Source organism: Cimex lectularius, unplaced genomic scaffold (assembly GCF_000648675.2).
Source record: "Cimex lectularius strain Harlan isolate CLEC.00 unplaced genomic scaffold, Clec_2.1 scaffold71, whole genome shotgun sequence".
In the NCBI taxonomy this organism is placed as follows: Eukaryota; Metazoa; Arthropoda; class Insecta; order Hemiptera; family Cimicidae; genus Cimex; species Cimex lectularius.
Genome location: NW_019392655.1, coordinates 623,926 through 646,665, shown reverse-complemented (window position 1 = coordinate 646,665; position 22,740 = coordinate 623,926). Strand labels below are relative to the sequence as shown.

The following is a 22,740-nucleotide window of genomic DNA, read 5'->3' as shown; positions in this document are numbered from 1 at the left end:
ACATAGCTTATCAAGATGTGAAACGTTGTGGTGAGGTCTGTAAGTGAACTTAAAGCTTGATAGCCTCCGATAATGAAGTCAAAAACACTGATGAGAATATCAAACTACGCGTTAATTAATTGGATTGGAACCAAGACTAAGAAGACTTCGTTTTGTTTCAAATATTTCAAAAATAGGCAAATTAATACCTTATTTCCATGTTACCCCAGCGTTTTACAACAGTTAAAAAAAGAGAGATCGAAGGGATGAAAGAGAGATTAAGTAATAAAAAGTCCGAGATTGAGGGTGAGAGAAAGCGATAGATTGATAGATAAATAAAGGAAGAGTATAAAGATAGCAGGGGAGCTTTAGAAATAGAGATAGAAGTGAGAGATAGATAAATAGATATAAAGAGAGGTAGAGACAAAGAGAAAGAGAGAGAAACAGTCGGAGAGGAATGGGGAAAAAAAGAAGAGAAATAGAGATCGAAAGAGACGGTGAGATAGAGAGAGAGAGAGAGAGAGAGAGAGAGAGAGAGGGGAGAAAAAGAGAGAAAGAGAGAGAGAGTGAGAGGATAGAGGGCAAAAAGAAAAACAGTAGCAAAAGGTATACAGTTAGAAAGATATGTGGAGAAGCATGTAGCAAAGATGGAGGTAAAGAAAAGTGGGGGATAAATAGTACAAATAAAGATTACTAAAAATAGAAGAATAAAAATGAGAGAGGGTGCAGTATAGTGTTAGTATAGTGAGAGAGTGAGAGAGATAAAGAGAGAGAGTGAGTGAGTGAAAGAGAGAGGTCTGACAGGAGGAAAAAGAAAAAATAGAAAAAGTCAAAAGCCTTGCCCGAGATGGAGATGGATAGTGGAAAGATAGAAATAAATAAGGATAGAAAAAAATAAATAGAAGATAAATTTAACCAGAGATAGAGGGAGAGAGGAAAAAGAGATTAGAGAGAGGTGGAAAGATAAAAGGAAGTAGTATACAGATATATAATTAAAGAGGTAGAGGGAGAGAGAGAGAAAGAGAAAGAGAAAGAGAAAGAGAAAGAGAGAGAGAGAGAGAGAGTGAGAGAGTGAGAATGTGATGGATATTGATTGAAGGGAGAGAAAGCACGGTAGAGTGGAGCTTTTATTTGTTTATTGTGCATGCTCTATGCACTGTACTAGAATGTTCACATTAAATTCAAAAAAGCAAGTTTCAAATCATTGTTAACCGAAATAAACACAATATTAAATGAAATTGAATTAGCAGTTCTTAAAATCAAATTAAAATGTATTTTTGATATAAGTCGACATATTCTGCGCAATACCATTTTACAATCTCGCAGAAAGTCGGAAACATTTTCTACGGATAAGGTAATTCTTTTCTCTCTCTCCTCTCTCTCTCTCACTCTCTCTCTCTCACTCACTCACTCTCTCACTCTCTCTCTCTCTCACTCTCTTTCTCTTTCTGTGTGTGTGTGTGTGTGTGTGTGTGTGTGTGTTTGCGTTTTGTGTTTTTGTAACAGATGAGTATATTATATGGCTTATGATGACTTTTCTAAATTACACGTCCTAGTTTTGGGATGAGTTATTCGAATAATTAGAGTGCAGAACGTTAGATATAATAACAGTGTTTTGCGTTTAGCCGCGGTTTTCAAGAAAGGCGATTGTAGTTCTAAATCTCCTGTATAAATGTTTGCTCCCAGATACCGCGAATTGCTCACGTCTGTGCCTTGACCTTCTGGAAACGGCGTTCCTCTTTCCAGACAGAGCCCTTTTTGTACGGGAACAGGCGTCCCTTATCGTGCTCAATGTTGGTAAACATTCGACAGCCGATTTTGACCAATGCGAATATAAGAGGTCCCATTCTTTGGGATGTAGGAGAGACTTATAATTTATTCAATGGAGAATTACAAAATCTCTCATGAAGAAGGAATACCGTTTTGATAACTTTCAAAATAGCTCGACTGTCCCAGTACTGCCCTTTTGCGTGCCTTCGTGGCCCGGGAGCGTCGAAATTCCATGACTCAGTGGAAAAACGAGGGTCAGGAGTCCTGTTTCAAAACAGGAGAGCTGTTCGATTCTTCGGATCGTTAGAAGCGAACATGTCTCCGAAACGTCACCTCAGCAGAATCGCCCTGGCCAAGTGTGCCTCACTAGCTGCGTGCGCTCATTTCGAAAACATCAATCGGCCCATTATGCTGGATTAACACTTTCCAGATTTCTACCTCGCCTCGGGTCATTGTTCAAAACGCACACGGTTCGATAGATTCGTTTTAAAATGAATTGTTGACGTGCACTATAATGCCCGAGGGGTCGACTCCTCTGTTGCCGCCTTTGGCACACTGAACGCGAGGTAAAAACTATTCCTTCGTACACAATATCAATCATAGATAGCAATAACACTCCCTTATCATTTTTCAATGGCAGGAGTGGCTATCTTTTTTTTTTCTTTTTTTCAAAATCCAGGTGTACTATTTTCGTATAAAATATTATATTAAACGTTGAATTTCGCAATCCTAAAAAGGATTTATCTACAAATAAATACGAATGTGTGTCCAATATAGATTTTTACTTATATAGTTTGTGGAACTCCATTCTTATTTTTTATATAAGAGTACGGTATCCGATTAGGCTGTTGTATAAAACAATTTAGCCTTCTCAGCTAGATCGCAAAGTTGGTGAAAATATTTTTTTACAATTAAATTTCTGGCTCTAAAATGTGCTAAACTACGTCACAATTGTACTCGGAAGCTGGGCTTATTTATTCAACTACATAATTTGTGACCAAACGCTAATATATAAATATAAAAATAAATGAGTTAAAATATTTTTTACAAGAAAAAAATGGTGATATTCGTTTTCCGGACCCCAAAATTGTTAAACTACCTCCAAACCGTATTGGAAGATGGTCGCAGTTATTTAAAAACATTATCTGTGACCAAGTGAGGTAGCGAAATTAGTTAAAATATTTTTTAGATAGAAACAAAACTGATATTCATTTTCTGGACCTCGAAAAGTGCGCAACGGCGTCTAAATTGAATTTGAAAGCTGGTCATAATAGTTGACTCGTAAATACGTATAACTTTCTTTATACAGGGTATCTCGTGAACAGAAGTGAATATTGCAGGAAGTTATCATGCTAGAAGTTATCAATCTGGACTTAAGAGTCCCTACATTCTAAAGTCTTCTACCCAATGTATTCAAGATAAATTTCTTTTCAGGTAAATTGAACTTTTTCTACTCTAATGGAAAGAGCATTTTGAACATAAATCCTATTTGATTCATTTGTTTTGAATATTGTAACCTTAAGCAAAATAAAATATAAACTTTCTTTTAAAAGGGCTTGATTAAAGTGTAAAATTTTCTTAATTCGTAAATGTTGACAGATATGGCGATTACCGAATAGCTGCCTCTACTAATGAGCTTTAAATGTTCATAATTTCTCAAAAGTTAGTTATTACCAGCGTAAATTAGCATTTAATTGCTAATAACTTGATTTTTTGTTACAATCGATTAGAAAAATAGTCATTAAGATTTTTACACTTTTATTTAAACAAGGACAATAAGAAGTAAATAAAAAGGTTCTGTGGAACAAAACGCTTGAGAGCAATAAAATCTGTTAGGAGAGACGATGCCCGGCTTGCATGCTTCAGAAAGGTGGGCATTTTGAACAATTTAATAAGAATCATTGAAACTTTTTGTTTGGTATAAAAATGGTATCCTGAGATAAAATGAGAAGACAGCGGTGGCGGGTTAAGGCGTCCGATTCGTATTTGACCAGCTAGCGGTCCTGAGTTCGAATCCCGGCATAGTCCATCGTTTTTTAATTGAGAATAATATACAAAATATTATAATGTGTTTTGACCCCACGGGTATTCGGAAAATAAGCCCTCCTGTATGACAGGAATTACTTTACCTACTTACAGAGATAAAATGTTTTCTCTCAAATAACAGAACTCTTGAAAGTCAAACTAGGCGTATTGTAATAAACGCAGATACAGAAGAAAATAGGTCTTTCTGAAATAAGTCTGACCTTTAAACCTATTGTTCTCGTTTCACCAACTCCTGAAGCAACTCTTTTGTTTATATAGGTTCAAATAGAAGTCACATAACAGTCGATTACGTTTAAATTCCTATGATGTGGATTTTATGCTTAAGATAAATTAAGTTTGAGCCAAAGACTTAAGCATTAGATTGAAATTCCTATTGTTTACGGTCGAGGGTGGAGAATTTTAAGTTTTGATTATTCAAGTTGCTCAGACCCTCTCCCTAGAAATCTTCCTCTATCTTATCTCCTCGTACAACTCAGACCCCACTTCTCACAACTTACTCGACACGAGTTTTACAACTGTAAATAATATTTATCAGCCAAGGAGTCAAAAATGTATTTACCTTCCGAGAAATCAGATCCATCATAGTCCTCCTATGTTAAATAAGTTTAATTGTTTTAATTTTTAAAAGTAAAGTATTGGCTCTTAGAGGTGAAGGATTACCACGAATTCCACTTAAGGAATCATCTTCGGAAAATTATTTTTAAATATAATTCCTAAAGGTCAAAAGAAATTCTGGCCAATCAACTATTTTCGAGTTGTTTAAAATTATTTTGTAGTAATAAGTATGGGATTAATAAGTATAGTACCCTACACTTATTAGTACATATTACAAATGTGATCACAAAACCTTTTTTCACGCGGTCACAGCATTAACACTAATGCCAGTGCTGGCTGGAGACATGCCATGAGAAACTAGCCATTGCTGGCACTCAGTAAGGGTTAAGGGCCTAGAAGGTCTCAGTCCATCGACGGTTAGGGCGACGTGACGGGTTCTCAGCAGGGGGATGTGTGAAGACGGCTCAAGCAGTAGGGTTAGGATGAATAGAGAGGTTGGTGTATAACATTTTGGAATCAGGAATGGATCCCTTAGTTATGGATAGTGACGTAGTAATGAGCTTTGACAATTGAGGACTTTTGTTGGGAGGATTGGATTCATTGGATGTTGACTGAATTGGCAGAACCACACAGTTTCATTCTGTATGTCCAAAACGGTCGCAATAACGTCTGGTATAAGGTTAGTTTTGACGGTCAAGACAGATTAAGGTGATAGAAGTCTTCGTAGTTGTTCAAGTCTTCTGTTAACTTGTTGTCTCTTAAGTTGTGTAGAGGGAAAAGCTGATTTTTTCAATGTAAACGTAGACTGTGTATATTTTTCTTCATTCCGTCTCGTCCTCCACATTTTACAAAGTCTTTGATAAGCTCAAAACGTTCTTAGATGTTGGAGGCACTTGGATAGGATTCGAATTACAGGGCAAAATTGCGGTATCCTCTGTATAGGTGGGGATGATGAAGGGTGTAGGTCAGTAGAATAAATGATAAAAGGATGGGACCAAGACTGCTCCCTTGGGGCGCCGCTTGAAGGATAGGATTTGAGGTTAAGTGAATATAGTAATGTTTAGTAAATGTTTAAGTTTATAAAGCATGTCCGGGTGCCAAAGCCTGCGAAAAGTTTGTGCTACGTCTAGAACGCACCCAAACAATACTTTTTGTTCTCTAGAGCAGGGTCGACAACTCTGAAGCCTTGTTAGATCGTGGAATGATGAGGACGGAAGCCGAATTGGTGAGAAGGAATGTTACGAGTGTCTAGAATGAGTATTAAGTACTTTAAAAAGAGTCTTTCAAGACATTTTGGACATTGAAGGAAGAAGGCTGATGGGTTTGTGGATTGGGAGGTTTGTGAGCTTTAGGAATGTGAATAACGTTTGAATATTTCCATGAGAGAGGGCAATGAGTGGTAGGATAGCATTATATATAAATGTATCTTTAAAATGAAACGAGCGGGGGATCCGTACAGTTTGTATTTCACAATTTATTGAGCACAATATAGTTATATTATCGGACACTCTTGACAATTACTATCTTCCAAATTACCCGTTACAAAAGTGGTCAGCAAATACGATATTTACAGTAAACACGACGAGTGCTTTTCAACACTTTATTGTTTATGTCCGTTTTCGTGGTGTATTTTTCAATAGTTTACATACCCTGATTTGGTATACGACATATGTACTATTTCACATTAACTTTATTATATAACTACTAATAATTCTTTTTATGTAAGGTGTTGGTCGAGATGAAAACGTTAGTGTCACGCTTCGAACCAACCACCTCCGGCTAAATATGCAGCTGCAGGTCTAACTAACTACGTGAGCTATAGTGACTTTGATCTACTCGGAACCAATTCTTCATCTCAACCTACAACCTTTCGCATTTTACCTCTTTTTGCCATTTTTCAAATAGCCGAAGGTCGTAGGTTCGAATCCCGCTCATGACACTAACTTTTCCATCTCAACCAAGACCTTATAGAAAAAGAATAATTAAGTGAAATAATTAATATGGTCAATTAGACCACTAAACATAAATGTTTATTATATAATTTGTGTAGCGGACGTGTTAATATTAAATTTAAAAGAAAGAGTAGAATTATAAGAGGTGAAAAAAGAGGTTAAAGAATCAACGGACTCACCGTTCGGCGAATCCACACAGAGATTCTTCTTTGTTTCGGGTTCCAGGACTGGCACTCGCGTGGTTGTCGGCATAAAAGAGGGTGAACCGAATAAACAAGAAGATGCGAAAAGAAAAAGGTGAGGAAAACAGATGGAAAAGTAAGAAAATTACAACCGGCTCGCGGGGGAAAACGGTTCGACTGGCCGGGGCGGCCACGCAGTTTTACCAACTGAAGCAACAGGTGAGCGGTTGTCTTCTATTAATCGAATGCAAATGGTGCCTCTTTTCTCGGGAAGGGGCCCCTCGAAATTAACAGCGCGACCGAACACCCAAAATTAACTTTAATTTTGAATGAAAATATACATTAATAAATACAAGTTTTCCCATGGAAGCAAGCTAAATAATAAATTAGGTGACCACTTGGTTTGACAATATGATTATGTTACAACGAAAAGAAAAAAAAAAAAAACTCTGAATCAATCTTGATATGGATTTTCATAGAGAAAGTAATTAGTTATTCAGCCCCATTCTGCCTCGAGAAAAGGCGTTCGATTCTTCCGATTAGCCAGTGAAGAGATTTCGTATCCTGGCCACTGTTGAACATGACGTCTCCAAGTTTTGGAGTTGGAGAACTTGAGGTTTATTTAGGGCGCTTTATCGAAGTGTGAAGATGAGAAAGGACCATCTCTTCCAGAAACTTATCTCTTCTCGAAAGAGCGTGCTGCAATGGTTGCCTTAGGTTTAAATGATTTGGATTTTCGCTGGTTAGCTCAATCTCAGGAGGAGCTAATAAGATTGAGAAGTATCCAGGGTTGAGGTAATCTGTGTCATCATGGGGGTAGCTGGACACAGCGGCTAACACGGCCTCAATGCGAGTTAGGAATGTACTAAACTCTTCAAAGGTAAGAGGGCGATCGCGCCAAAGGCACGTAATAGATCGCATTTACTTCTTGGGACAGCAAGGATACCACATACTGGCAGGATGACATCCTGTAAAACGTGTTGCGAAAATGGTCTTCACAAATCACATTTTCGGGATTACTTACTTCTTCTATTTGCCAGAAGAGCTGTACAATGATATTAAGCGTGGTGGTTCAAGTGAGAAGAGAAATCAAGTTTTTGGCAACATTTCCGGGAAACTTTCCTAGTAAGATCCGTGTGAAAATGGTCCGGATGGCAAGTGGCTCTGCCTTAATGAGATGCGGCGGATCAGCGGGAATTGTGAGAGGATAAACATTCTGAGAATAGCATCCATTTCTGCTTTAATATGGAAAGAACCAAGGGTGGTGTTTGTTACTAGCACAAGAATTCCATCGGCTATTTGTTTTACAAGTATGTCAGAGGTGATTCCTCAAACAATTAAAACATTTTCTGAGTCCCTCCACAGTTCTCCCCCAGTTGATACTCCATGTTCTTTGACGTTCTTAGATAACAAACTAGGACACCGCAATAGGTTGTGCGGTACAAAACACAAGGGGCAACAATCCATTGATGAGGGGGTAAACTGAAAATGTTGATTTTGAACGGTTGCTGAGTGGTCATTAATGTACACTCATGTCTCAAATTGCTTGAAGAAGTTTGAGAAGGCGTACTTCGTTCTAAAATAATAGTTGTCTCCGGAGCCAATTCGAGCACACAACTATAATTAACAAAATCTGACACCCATTCCTAGAAATGGGGAATTGATCCCTGAAACATTTTTTGCCACATACTATAAAATCTCAACAGACTATAAAGGAGAGGAAGACTCAGGAGAGCATCAGGTACAATAATATGGTATGCAGATGGCTCCAAAACAAACCAATGAACCGGGTCGGATGTTTTTTGTACAAGACCAAAATATGAACAATTAAACTCATTAGGGAAGTACACTTCGGTTTTTCAAGCAGAAATACATGCCATCATGTGGCCTAGGAAACTTTAAAAGTGGTTACACTGGCAAAAAGTCCTTATTAGGTCGGATAGCCAAGCAGCATTAACTTGTAACAAACTCACATCAAAATTAGTCAGTGAATGCATCCAAAATTTCCAAAACCTGGGAAAGCACAACAATCTGATGATACCTTGGGTACCAGGACACAAAATAATTTTGGGTAACGAAAAAGAAGACACACTGGTCAGAAGAGGATCTGCAAGACCATACATAGGTCCTGAACATGGGATAACAAAAAAATATACAAAATCCTCCATCACAGTCTCGATCCAAATAAAACAAAAGGAGACGTGTATACAAACTCTAGGTGCGCTAACCACCGTAAACTTATGCTAAAACAACCCTCACCCTGACTGGGAAACTCACTGCTGCAATTGGAGAGGGTCAGACTGAAAGAATTTTATTAACTGGTCACTGGCATCTGCCAAAATATCTACTAAACCCATGATGATCCCATTTGCAGATTATGTAATGAGGAGGAAGAAACAGCCACCCATAACATCTTCCAATGCAAAGCAACGGCTCAACGGAAACATAACCAAGCACACATAAAAAAACCGAGGGAATGAAATTTTAGCAATCTTTTTAAAAGGATAGTTCTTACTCACAGTAAGTTGTTTTCAAAGATCCGGATTTCGAGCTTGTAGCTCATCATCAGGTTGTAGATCTCCTTCAACCTGTGATGAGATACAAGCTCGAAATCCGGATCTTTGAAAACAACTTACTGTGTGTAGGAACTATCTTTTTAAAAAGATTGAACAACACACTCACTCCAGCATTCATCATTTCTAGGAAATAGAAGCAGTGACAGATAATGGCCTAATACATCAGATTACACTGATGTAGGGAACTAGGAATGTAGAATAAGCCAAAAAGCTGCAGTGCCTGGTGAGCACAAACCCCGCTTCCTCCTGGTATCCTCCATCCATTACCATCACCATCACTGTCACTAACAGAATCGATAAAAATTTTAAATGTTGGAAATTCCTGATGAACGTTCTGTGCTTCAAACAATTTCTTATTTGTTGGGTTTAAGAACCATAACCAAGACAATGAGACAAATTTCATCCACCTTTGGAAATTCCCAGAAAATATATTTATATTAATTTTGGGAAGTTTAGGTTTATTATATATATCGAAGAGGTTTGAACTGCTTGATCATAATTCGCCTCAGGAGAATATTGAGGTGCGACAGTTTTGCCCAAGAAAAACGTTTTATCAAACGAAATTCTGCCTCATTCATTCTTGATTTCCAAATTTAATTCTTTTTCAATCATGCCCAACCCAAAAAAATTCAAATTGTCTTGATTTAATTTATTTGCAATGTTTTAAACAGCTTACATGCGAGCGAAATATTTCTGCATCCTTTGAACAGCGGGGTTTAAATTTGCTAATGAGATTTTCACTATCAGTGCGGTTTATACTTTTAAATTGTTAAGCCAGTTGAAGGAATTTCCTAAGTTGATCTAATAAGTGTGAAAGAGAAAGAGATGAAATTATGAACACTTCGTTAGAAACTAATAACGCTAAATAAACAATAAGTGATTATAACTTTCTATCGTTGTAACTTTCGGTAGAGTGTACGTGAAAGAAGAAGAAAAAATAAATGCAGTTTATTTTGCATACAAAATATTCAAATTAAATTTAACTGTTTATTATATTGATTATTACTCCTTAGGACACCTAGAACGCAAGCAAATTTAAATAACCTTTAATATAGTTAGTTTTCGAACTGAATAAGGGCTAAAAATTTTATTAACTAGTCGAACTTGAAATTGAACAAGAAAAAATATAACAAGACGACACGATATGGCAAGCAGTGGGTCGTAGCGTTTCACGCAGTACGCGAGATTCGAACAATACCGACGAGAATGTAATATTAATTATATCAGTACATAAAACTAAATTCCTTGACCGCAGGACCATTAAATATATGTAGCGGACTGTGTAAATATTAAATTAAAAAGAAAGGGGAGAACGATAAGCGGAGAAAAAGTGGAAGAATCATTGGAAATAAGGTAACTCACCGTTCGTCGAATCCACACAGTCTTCTTTGTTTCGGGTTCCAGGATTGGCACTCGCGTGGTTGTCGGCACAAAAAAGGGTGAACCGAATAAAGAAGAAAAGCGTGAGGAAAACAGGAAGAAAAGTAAGAAAATTACAACCGGGCCGCGGGTAAAACGGTTCGACTGGCCGGGGCAGCCATACTGTTTTACTAACTGAAGCAACAGGTGAGCGGTCGTATTCTAATAATCGATTTTCGGATTCAAAGAAAGGCGCCCTTTTTCTTCCGGAAGGGCCCCCCGAAATTAACAGCTCGAACGATCAATTTGTAGTAAAAAGAATTTGTCTACAAAGGAGAATGAAATATTTCAATTGATATAGATAATGAGGGTTTACACTATGAGGATAGTTATAACGGTGTGATAAAATTATTCAAAAATAAGATACCTATCCTCACAACCACAACTGTTTCTTTTGATGACATTTTTTAATGGCTTTATCAGGGAGATATTCAGTATCAATCATAATAGAAGCAGACAAATATGGGGTGCATGCAACATGGTATAACGCTTGTAAATCATATAAGCTTATAATCCCTAATTCTTTTTTTTTTTTAGTTTTAGGGCCGGCAAATTAAACTGCTCAAAAATGAATAGAGATGTTGCCAATTTTGTAGTACATATTTATTTTCCCTTGCGTTTTTTATTTTATTTTTAGTATAAATTGTGTTCAAATTTATGAGAAATTAGAAATAGTACAATGATTTGGTTTATTGGGCATACAGTGTGTAATGTCCTCGGTTAGATAAAACCTTTGAGCACCTGTTAGGCGTACTGTTCATAAGGTTGTCATTAATTAAATAAGGAATTTCTCACTATAGATGTTGCAACGCTGCACTCAGTTGTTGCAGGTCAACTGGCTGTGGATGGTAATCGAAAATCCTTTTCTTCAATGCCATCCCACATGTGCTCAATGGGATTGAAGTCTGGAGACAATGAGAGAAAGGGCAGAAGGTTATCTAAATATTATAACTACCTCTTTGAGTTGTGGCATTACCAACCAGAAATTGAAAATCACTGCCAATGAGATCCCTGGTTGGAGGGATGTATTCTTCGATAATTTCTTGGACGTAACGGACTGCTGTGAGGTTGGTTGCCTTCAGCAATATGGGAGTCCAGTTCGTCCTCCAGTGTAAATCCCAGCCTAGAACAATACACCACCTCCTCCAAACCGCACTGGAGGGGCAGTGTGGCTACCAACCCTTATAGAACCTCTCCCGAAACAGTAGCGAATAATTAAATTTTAATAAAAGCTAATAGACAGGCATTACCCTTCAACGTGAAATAATACACCCATTACATAGAATGTTCCTTCCTAAAGTTAACCAATCGTTCTCTCTTGAGCTGAAATAGTACTGCTCGGGTGCTTTCCTTGATGTGCCTCAAGCCTTTAGGATCTGCTATTCGGTTTACTGTGTTTGCTTAAGACCATCCTTCTTAACTAATTCCTTGTCCTCCGATCTATATCTGACTGATCGCTTCTTTCAGCTCAGCCAAAGTTCAGTCTCTGACTACTATTCTATATCCACTGGGTCCAACATGGTCCTTGGTCCCCTCTTATATTCCACGTACTGCTAATACTGGATACTCTTATCCTATGTACAATAAAAAAAAAACATTTTCTCACATCGCATCCTACAGGGTTAACTTATCAAACAAGACTTTTGTCAGAAAAAGTAGCGAATAAAAATAAATTTTAACAAAAGTTAAGATAACCTTTACCCACCAACGTGGAATACTGCACCGACTAGATAGCATATTTTCTTCACGCCTGTCCTTGGGCGTACATTTGAAACAAAATAATAATAAAAAACCTGATATTCGAGATAAAAGCCAATTCGGACGTACTGCATCGAACTGTTGGGGTTCAATCAAATATTTCAGATACATCCGCGATGGCCTTAACATATATTTTGTAAAATATGTCATAAAATCGAGGTACAAAAAATTTCACTAATCCATTTCATTACAGCCCAAACCATTAGTCCTAACATTAACATCCTCTACTATTTCCAAATTCTCCAAGGTTTCAAGGGTCCAGGTGGTCAAAGCGTCACTCGCCTCGCCACTTGTAGAGAAGTGAAACGCAGCCTTCATGGGTCACTAGTGGATGTGCCACTGTAGTGCCTGATAGTTATCTTATTTTTAAATTTGTACAAATGTACATTGTTTTGTTTTTTTTCACTTGTGGTATATTAAAAAATTACGACAATATTATTATGAATTAGATAATTGAATTGTATTAATTGGTCAAGAGGACCACGAAAAATAGTGAATGGAATTATTATGAATGTTATAACCTAACAAAAGAAATCCCACACTTGCACATCGGGTAACATAGTCGAATATGCTGTTAGATTCAAAACAGAACCTGTGCGTCAAAAAAGTATTCGTTTTAACACAATGAGCACCTTTGGCTAATACCCAATGGTTTTGCCGACTTGGAGTCATAATCTTAAGCCGTATGAAACCTTAATTTTTTAAAATTTTAAATTTTTAAATAGGGCAAACGGATTAAAACTAAATAAATTTATCACGTATTGTTCATTTTTCTAATCCTTTGTAATATATCGATTGTTTTCTTCTGTTCTAATTATACTCCACCAATTATTTTCCTCATATGTGATATATATTTAACTCGTGACCGACTCGAAACAAGTCGGCCCCTCTTATGCTGCAGTTGCACTGTAGAAGGTTATCAGTTTTCTAAGTTGAGTGTACTTCACGCTGATCACGGTCTTGATATATGTTACAGGTATGCCGGAGCCTTTCCACGGAAGGACGAAGGTGAGAGTAAGAGAGGGTTAAAGCAAAACCTTTGAGGTAATGGAGCTTATCCATTTTATCTTGGAATCGTTTTTTTTTCGGTTTGTTTCCTTGTTTTATTTAAAAATAATGTTTTAACATGCAATTTTGACATAGACGTGGACAAAACAAAAGATTAAATTACAAACAAAAAATCGTTGTACAAGTTTTGAACTTATTTTATAGTGTTTGATCTCTTTACGTAAAAGAGAAATATTGGAAGGCTTTTGCATTTTCTATTAACGAAGTTTGGTTATTTCGTTATCACAATAAGTTGTCTTAAGAATTCGTGAAAATCTGAAGAGCCCGTGTGTTGAGGGAAAGAGAGATAGAGATAGATAGAGAGAGAGAGAGAGAGAGAGAGAGAGAGAGTGAATGAGTGAGAAAAGGTGGGGGAGAGAGAGAGTAATAAAATGAGAATAAATATAAGATCGTGTGAGGGAAAGAAAGCAAGAGAGTTATAGGGAAGAGAGATAGAAATAGCGATAGTGAGAACTGGTTGGAGAGAGAAAGAGGGAAAGCTGATGGGAAATAGATTATTAAAAAGAGAAGAAATATAAATAAAGACCAAGTGAGAGGATGAGAGCATGAGAAGTAGAAAGAGGGTGAGATGATGGGAGAGAGTGTAATAATAATAAAAAGAAAAGAAATTTGAGAGATAGAGTAATAAAAAGAGAAGAAATATAAATAAAGATCAAGTGGGAGGAATGGAGCATGAGAGTTAGAGAGAAAGTGAGGGAGAGAGAGAGAGAGAGAGTGAGAGTTGGTTGGAGTAAAAAAGAGTGAGAGCTGGTAGGAGAGAGAATAATAAAAAGAGAAAGAATATAAATATAGATCGTAAAGAAAGAAATGGAGAGGGGAGAGAAAGAGTAATAAAAAGAGTAGAATAAAAAGAAGATTGGAAGTAAAAGGTAGTTGGAGATAAAAAGTAAATACAAGATAAAGGAAGAAGAAGTACAAACAGAAATTAAATAAGAGAGAGAGAGAGAGAGAGAGAGAGAGAGAGAGAGAGAGAGAGAGAGAGGGAGAGAGAGAGAGAGAGTGAGAGAGAGGGGGAAGGAGAGGAGAGAGTAATAAAAATAGTAGAAAAAAATAAATGTGGAAGTAGAATGTAATTGGAGATACATAGTAAATACTAAAGATTAGATAAATAAAAATACGAATAGAAATTGCATAAGAAATAGAGAAATAAAAATAGTAGAAAAAAATAAGAGTGGAAGTAGAAGTAGTTGGAGATAGTAAATACTATAGATGAAGATAAAGAAAGAAGAAATGAAATAGAAATTAAATGAAAGAGAGTTAGATAGATAGATAGAGAGGGGGGACAAAAAGAGAAAGAGAGAGAGAGAGAGAGAGAGAAGATAAGAACTGTCGGGGAGAGAGAGAGAGAGAGTAATAAAATGAGAATAAATAAAGATCGTGTGAAGAAAGAAAGAATGAGAGTTATAGGGGTGAGTAGTTGGAGTAGACAGTAAAGAGAGAGAGAGAGAGAGAGAGAGAGAGAGAGAGAGTGAGAGAGAGAGGGGGGAAGGAGAGAAAATAGTAGAATAAAAATAAGAGTGGAAGTAGAAGGTAATTGGAGATACATAGTAAATACTAAAGATGAAGATAAAGAAAGAAGAAATGAAATAGAAATTAAATGAAAGAGAGTTAGACAGATAGTTAGATAGACAGAGATAGATAGAGATAGAGAGAGAGAGAGAGAGAGAAGATAGAGAGAGAGAGAGAAGAGATAGATAAATAGAGATATAGGGAGAGAGAAAGAGAAAAGGGAGAGGAAAATAGAAAGAGAGGAATATAGAACAAGAGAGAGAAAGAAAAAGAGTGACGGAACGATGAAAAGAGAGCAAAACGAGAAGGAAAAAGAGAGAACGAGAGTAGAGAGAGAGGGGAAGAGAGAACGAGAGAAAAGAGATAGATAAATAGCGATAGAGGGAGAGAGAAAGAGAAAAGGGAGAGAGGAACTGTGAGAGAAAAGAGAAAGAGAGACAGAATGAGAGAGAAAGCAAAACAAAGAGAAAGATGAAAAGGCAGAGAAGAGAGAGGTAAAAAGCGACAAAGAGAGCAGAGAGAGAGAGAGAGAGAGAGAGAGAGAATTAGTTTGGGATGATTACAAAATACGTAAATGTTTTGTAAATAATTTGGTGATTTTTGTTTTGTTGTTAGCAGTCGAACTCTTCAGCCACTCTAAACAAGGTTATTTAAAAAATTGCATTGATAACAAATCAATCGATAAACCTATTGAATTAATCTCTCAATTGCCAGTTCTCAACAGGGTTGGACGATTTTATTATAAATTAAAAACTGATTCGTTTTTAAGATGGCCTATTTTGGGCTTGGGTGATCACAATTAACGGCCGGGTTCAAAAATTTCCTTTGCTACTTGTTCAAATCTATATCGAATTGGTTATTCCGATTTTCCTTTATTTAAAATTATGCTTAGGTTTTCATTGCAAAGTTACTGAAGGAGTACCATGAGTTGGTAAAAGAAGGACTTAATTAGTGGACTTGGAGGAGACTGCTAGAACAAGTCACAATTCAACCATGTGTGATAAACGGCGAGATTTTACATGATAGGTTCTTCTTCAACATCGTTTAATTTGTTAAAAATTTATTACGAAACACCAAAATGTAATTTTTATATACTTACTAATTTTATTTATTAATTAAAATTCTTACGCGATGATAAAACATTTAATCAGTTGTTCGTTTTTAGATCTTCACTACTGGAAATTCTCTCTAGTTTTATTTTTGAAAAGTTCATTTTTTTAAAATAAAGAAAAGAAAATCGAGTCGACGAGTTGAATTATTTTTGTCGCAGTCGAGTGTGAATTACACGTGTTAGGGAAAGTAAAGTATGTAATAAAGTCCCAAACGTCTAAAGTCCTCACCTTTTAGCTCCAAGCTGTACTTCGACTGGAAACATCGGATGCTCCATCAACACTTCGAAAGTACTCTTGTCGCACCAAGCTGACCTTCAATTGAAAACACATGGGTTACTCCTTCAACACATCCTCACCTCTCACTAACCAAAATTTTGCCTGGATACATGTCCGTTGTTCAAAGACGACGAAAGTGTCCACCTCGGACCAAAAAGAATCCATCCCAAAAGTTCTCCACATGTTTGTTGCTTCTTCAACACTTTGGAAGCCCTCACTAAGCTGAACTAAAGCTAGGCTTGGAAAAATTTCGAACTTATACTCCTCGAATGTCCTGACCTCGTACCGAGCTGAGCTTTGCCTGGAACATATCGATTTTTAACACATCAAAAGTACCTGCAAAGTACCACCTTGCATCAAACTGAACTTCACCTGTAAACATATCGGTTTCTCCTTACACACCTCGAAGTTTGTCACTTCGTACCATGCTGTTCTTAGCCTGAAAACACTTCGGTTGCTCACAATGCAAAAGTCCTTCCTTTCTGTTTTACAAGGAATGTTTTGTTCAAATTTAAAAAACCTAAAACCCTGACGTTGCCCCTTCAGTATCCTGTATCGAGCAATTGCCCACTTTTATGATGGAAAAGCATGCCTTTCATTTAAAAGCTAGAGCTGTTCATTAAAAAAAATTAAAATCCGGTTATTCTGGCTTTACCCACTTTAAACTCTACTGGCGGTTTTTCTCTGCGTTTTCATTCTAAAATTTTGAGGTATGCGTGGTTTTGGATGGATTGGTTTTGGTCTCACAAGTGCATTTCGGCTCGTGACCATCTTCAGTGGATGTGTTTTAACCAAAATTATAATTAAAAACTGAACAAGGCAAAGAGCCAAAATTGCGAAAATGGCCAAACTATCCGAAATGACTTAACTGCAATTTCATCTTTGTCCTGTTTTGACAAAACTTCCAGCTTCTTTTTCAAAGTATATTTGTACCTTCAGGCTTGGTCTGTCTGCCAGACCTGTTTTACTGTTTATTTTGAAAATTACGTCTAAAATGGAATGGTGTTTGACATATTGGAATTTTTCCTTCTGGCGCATATTTCTGACAACGTATGTGCTAATTGAGCCATTGTCACCGATTGTTAAACAAACCGAGACATCTGTACAGTTCAAATTATATGAAAACACTCCAGGCAATACGAATAAGTCCGTAATTCTTTTGCACGGAAGGGCTTAAAAATGTATAAACTTCCTTATTTTGTTCGAATTGTTGCAAGAGTCCTTCCTTTATTCTTCGTTTACGTGCAAGAGGTCGAGCACGTTTGACTTACTTACCACAGATAGATAAAATAAAAGTAGTCGGACAGGACAGCCCCCCCCCAAATTAATTGCTTTAGTTTTTGTCATAGATCAACATCTTTGAAGATTATGATGACATCATGGCTTCGTAAGGCATCCAGAAAAAAAGCATCTGCTGCAAAATTGAAGGTAAGGCCTTGATATTTTTATATCACATAGAGAAATAAAACAAAAATTCTTCACATGATGTTTTTATTTCGATAAATTTTAGATATTTTACTTAGATATTATTTAGAACATTAATTATTGTATAATACAGTTTTCAACTCGAAGAGAAAAATAATCCTAATTGATTGGAATAGGCTACAAGATTTAAAGAAGAACCGGATTCCTTTTACTTTTGGGTAGAGGAATTTTATTTATATCCTTGAATTAAGATGTTATGTGAAAAAAAAACATTTTCAAGAAATTTAGAAAACGGGAAAAAATCATAAAATGCTAAGCCAAGGAGAGAAAATTTTATGGTTTTTAATATAATCAGTTTCCATTTTAAATTTAATAAATTGTCCTCCAGTAAAATAAACCATTGCGTCATTGTAACGCATCATTAGATGATACATAAAATCGACCCTAATTACAGGGCTATTAAAACCGGCCATTAAAATCGAAATTTACACGGCAGTTTCGAGAAATTGCATAAACCAAGGCGTCGTTCGCTATTACGCCTCCAAAACGGCCTCGGAGTTTTTCTACGCTCTTAATTTCTTATGATTCTACAAGTCGTCGGGTATGAACATTAATGCGTTCGAGAACAATCAGCAGTAAAAGGTCCAAAGCATGAAACCGAAGCATTGATGTATTTGAGGGTTTTGGTGAATTGTTCACATTAGGCCTGAAAAGCAGGGAGGTTTTTTAAGGAAAATTTTCCGCTTTGCAACCCTTTGTTCGTCCCTGAAAGTTTTATTGACTTCTTGCATTCCTTAAATCTTTTCTTGTTACCAGCTAGTTAGCTTATCTCGTGAGATAGACAGCTGGACTGCTGGAACAAAGAACGATAGTTTGAACTATCATCTACAAATGACAGATATTCTACTGCTTGATTTTTTTTCCAATCTTGATTATTTCACAAGGATATTTCATAAAAAATAGTTTCGTAGCTTCAGCTTGACCGTTTACGGTCATTTTGTCATGGCGTTCCTCTCCGACATCAAGGAAAAATCTTTATAAAACAAACTGAGCTTTTTTAGCTTTTATTTGTCTGTTCTATTCTTAATATACATAAAGATGATTACTTTGAGACTAACTCCAGATATTAGTTTGTCTAAAAACTTATTGGGGGGTGATATTTTTCATAGCTTGAAACCTAAATAATTACATACGGTAAACTTCCAGAAATAAATATATTTCTTTATTTGCGTTTCTTCTATGGAGAAAGATTAAAAAAAAAACAGTAATTTGGCCCATAATCTATCACCGACCAAATTGCTAAAAATCCATTGCGTTTTCTGTAGGAAAAGAATTGTTGTCTCAGAACTCTAAACACATTGAATTTATTTATTTTTTTATATATTTAATTGTATTATTTTTAGTTCTGTGTCCAAGTTCCAATTAACCCTTTTTAATTTCAAATTAACCTTTTTTTTATTTCAAATTAACCTCCTTTTTACTTTAAATTAGCTTTTTCAAATTTCAAATTAACCCTTTTTTAAGTACAAAGTAACCGTTTTTAACTTCAAATTAATCCTTTTTGTTTTAAATTAATCCTTTTTAACTTCAAATTAATTTTTTTGAAGTTCAAATTGACCTTTTTTAATTTCAAATTAACCTTTTTTACTTCAAATTAACCTTCTTTTTACTTTAAAGGAACCTTTTTTGACGTTCAAAGTAACTTTTTTAACTTCAAATTAAATCTTTTTAATTTCAAATTAACATTTTCCATTTCAAATTAACCGTCTTTTTACTTTAAATTGCCTTTTTCAAATTTCAAATTAACCCTTTTTAAGTTCCAATTAATCCTTTTTAATTTCAAATTAACATTTGTTACTTCAAATTAACCTTCTTTTTACTTTAAAGTAATCTTTTTTGATGTTCAAAGTAACTGTTTTTAACTTCAAATTAAATCTTTTTAATTTCAAATTAACCCTTTTTAATTTCAAATTAACATTTTCCATTTCAAATTATCCTTCTTTTTACTTTAAATTACCTTTTTCAAATTTCAAATTAACCCTTTTTATTTTCAAATTAACCTTTTATAAGATGAAAATAACCGTTTTTAACTTCAAATTAATCCTTTTTAATTTCAAATTTACCCTTTTTAACTTCAAATTAACCCTCTTTTTACTCTAAATTAACTTTTTCAAAGTAACCCTTTTTAACTTGAAATTAACTTTGTTTGAAGTTTAAAGTAACCCTTTTTAACTTGAAATTAACTTTGTTTGAAGTTTAAAGTAACCGTTTTTAACTTCAAATTAATCCTTTTTAATTTCAAATCAACCCTTTTTAACTTTAAATTAACCTTATATTAGGTTAAAACTTAGGAGATGATACGAAAACATATAAATTAAAATTGCTGTTTATTTGGGAATTTTTCTTAAATATAAAATTATTTAGCTCTTAGAAGACCATATGAGAATTATTTACAATTAAAATTAAAAATTATATACAATTCAATTTTAAAATAAAGGGTTTTCTTTTAATTTCAGAATTTTTTAATACAAAATGGATTGTAAAATAAAATACCACATGTATTGTAATCAAAATTAAAAGTTATATAACATAAATATAAAAACATGTAAATATTCTATTAATTAAAAAATAGACCAATTTTTTAACGTAAAAACCACTCGAATTAATGAAAATATATTTTTATATAACTTTTAATTTAATTGCAACTAATATTTTTTTAACTCAGATTTAGAAAACAATTCATCCAGAATGTTTTGTTTGTTTCTTAAATATACAGTAATTTTACTTCACACATCTTCTAAGTTTTTCAATGCTTTCAAGAAAGAGTAAATTTGAAAGTACAAAGGTTCATATAAAATTAAGAGGTAAAAAAGGTTTATTTAAAATTAAATATTTAACTATTTAAAGCAACTATCAAAAAAAAAGGTGTATCACCCCGAAGATTTCAAAAGGATCTCTCACAAATACAATATAGTTTAAGCTTGCACCATGAACATGAGAAAGGGTGAAATGTACCAACATTGAAGAAGGCGAGATGAACGAACGAGATAGAACAAGACTGCTAATAAACGGACCTGTACGAACTAAAACGTCCTAACTGTACCTTTCATTATCTTTCCTTATTTCTATCTTTTTTTTTATATTTCTAGCGCCATCACAAACACTTTATATCCCTTATGGGATTTGTACAATTGTTTTGCTCTTTGAAAGCTAAAATCAATTTACCGAATTAATTGTTAAAGGCTTAATTGTATTTCGAAAAACCAAAACCTAGTGACTACCAATCATTATTGCTACACCATATCGACAATTCATAAGGGTTCAAGCCTTCCAGGCATCATCAGTCAGATGAACTGGAGACTAATGCGATTTTCAATAGATTAGCTTATCAACGATGATGCCAGTTTTACCAGTCACGACTTAATTAATCTCAAGACCTACAAGGGCGACGACGTTGGACGATAAAGATATACCAATGATTTTTCTCTTGTCCTTTTTTTTTTTTGTAATTTGGAGGCCGAGTTCTGAGACTAAAATCGATGTAGGTGCTAATTGGCTGTTGATCCAAAAAGCGTTAACAGTGGGCGGATGACGACAATTCGAAACGTTCTTTAGTCAGATGTACTACTCCTGCCTATCAAATCTTAGTAATAGATGATTAGTAATAGCGAACAAATTGTTTTGTTCAGTATACAAGTCATTTTCATCAAGGAAGTACTCACATCTGGCTGAAGATAAATCTGTATCGTTTGGCCTTTCAGAAACACCGTATCAGAGGGTATTGGGCTAACGTTTCAGAAAATTGCTGTCCTAAGAGGTGTCCCCATTTTCCGACACCGTTTTTCTTTTAAAATGTCCTGGTTTTGATTTGAATATATATTCTACGGAAAGCAAAAATTGAAATTAAATATTTTAAAGAATCAGACAGAGCCTACTAGCTGTTGTTCCTTCCAACTTGTGAATGTTTTTCAGTTTTGAAGGAAATGCTTGTAGAGAAATAATGTTGTGGATAATCATTCGTTCATGCCATCCTTCTGTGTTATAATTTGGTTTGAAAAATCAGAGATGATGCCAATTTGAAATAAAACACTTCTCCAATTTAACCCGGCGTACTAAAAGGGAACATTTTTGGTTTTCTGAATATCAACTGCCGTTTTGCTCGATTTGCTGAGGTTTAGTACTCGGATGAAGAAGTGCAATTCGGCATTTCGACCGAAACGCGTTTGACCGACCTATCCACGGAGTATAACGAGACGAATATAAAAGGACCAGACAACAAAGTAGTTATTATTTGTTCGTTTCTGATCACCTGAGTCCGTGTATCCTCGCTGATTTTAATCTGTCTTCACACTAACCCAACACCCAAGGCAATACATGTCTGGCAGATCAAACTAGCCAGGATAGGAAGACAGGATAGTCAAGAAGAACCAACATCAAATTAAATATAATTTGGTCGTTTCTGATCTTCCTGGTCCGTCTATCCTCGCTGTTTTTTGCCTGTCTTCACATACCCCAAACACTAAAGATGGCGAAATACCGAAAAACATTTGACCGAAGTACCACTGAGCATGGAAATCAGGAAGATCAAAATGGACCAAACAACATTAAATATGACTTGGTCGTTTTGAGCATTCTGCTTCACCCATCTTCGCTGAGTTTTGTGCGTTCCAATGCTAACCCAACACTGACGATGACGAAATGCCGAAACGCATTTGACCGAAGTACCAACGAGTATAGGCAGACAGGAAGATCAAAAAGGCCAAACAAATTAATAGTTTGGTCGTGTCTGATCATCGTGGTCCGTCTATCCTCGCTGTCTATGCTTTGTCTACGCCCAACCCAAACACTCAAGACGGAGAATTACCTACTTGTTTGGCCGACCTACTCACTAACTATAGGAAGACAGGATGTTCAAAAAGGACAAATTAAATATAGTTTGGTCCTTTGTTATCATACTGTCTGGTTATCATCGCTGTGCAGGTAGGCCAAACACGTTTCGGCATTTCGCCCTCTTCAGTGTGGTTGTGTGAAGACAGCCTTATCCAAGGATAGCCAGATTTTTATGATCAGCTTTTGAGAGGACCTTCCATCGATCACTATTTTAAGGGATTGA

At 35.6% G+C, this 22,740-nt stretch overlaps 2 protein-coding genes across 2 annotated transcripts in view; one reads left to right on the top strand and one right to left on the bottom strand.

Moving 5' to 3' along the window:
• Positions 1–6,714, bottom strand: part of LOC106668278 (locomotion-related protein Hikaru genki) — a 614,924-nt gene extending 608,210 nt beyond the window's left edge. The window contains exon 1 of the mRNA XM_024224607.1: positions 6,482–6,714. The gene's annotated coding sequence lies outside the window, so the exon portion shown is untranslated. The remainder of the gene's footprint in view (positions 1–6,481) is intronic.
• The window catches only part of LOC106668239 (epidermal growth factor receptor), a 179,155-nt gene that overhangs the window by 57,581 nt on the left and 98,834 nt on the right, over positions 1–22,740 (top strand). The gene's annotated exons all lie outside the window — the stretch shown is intronic.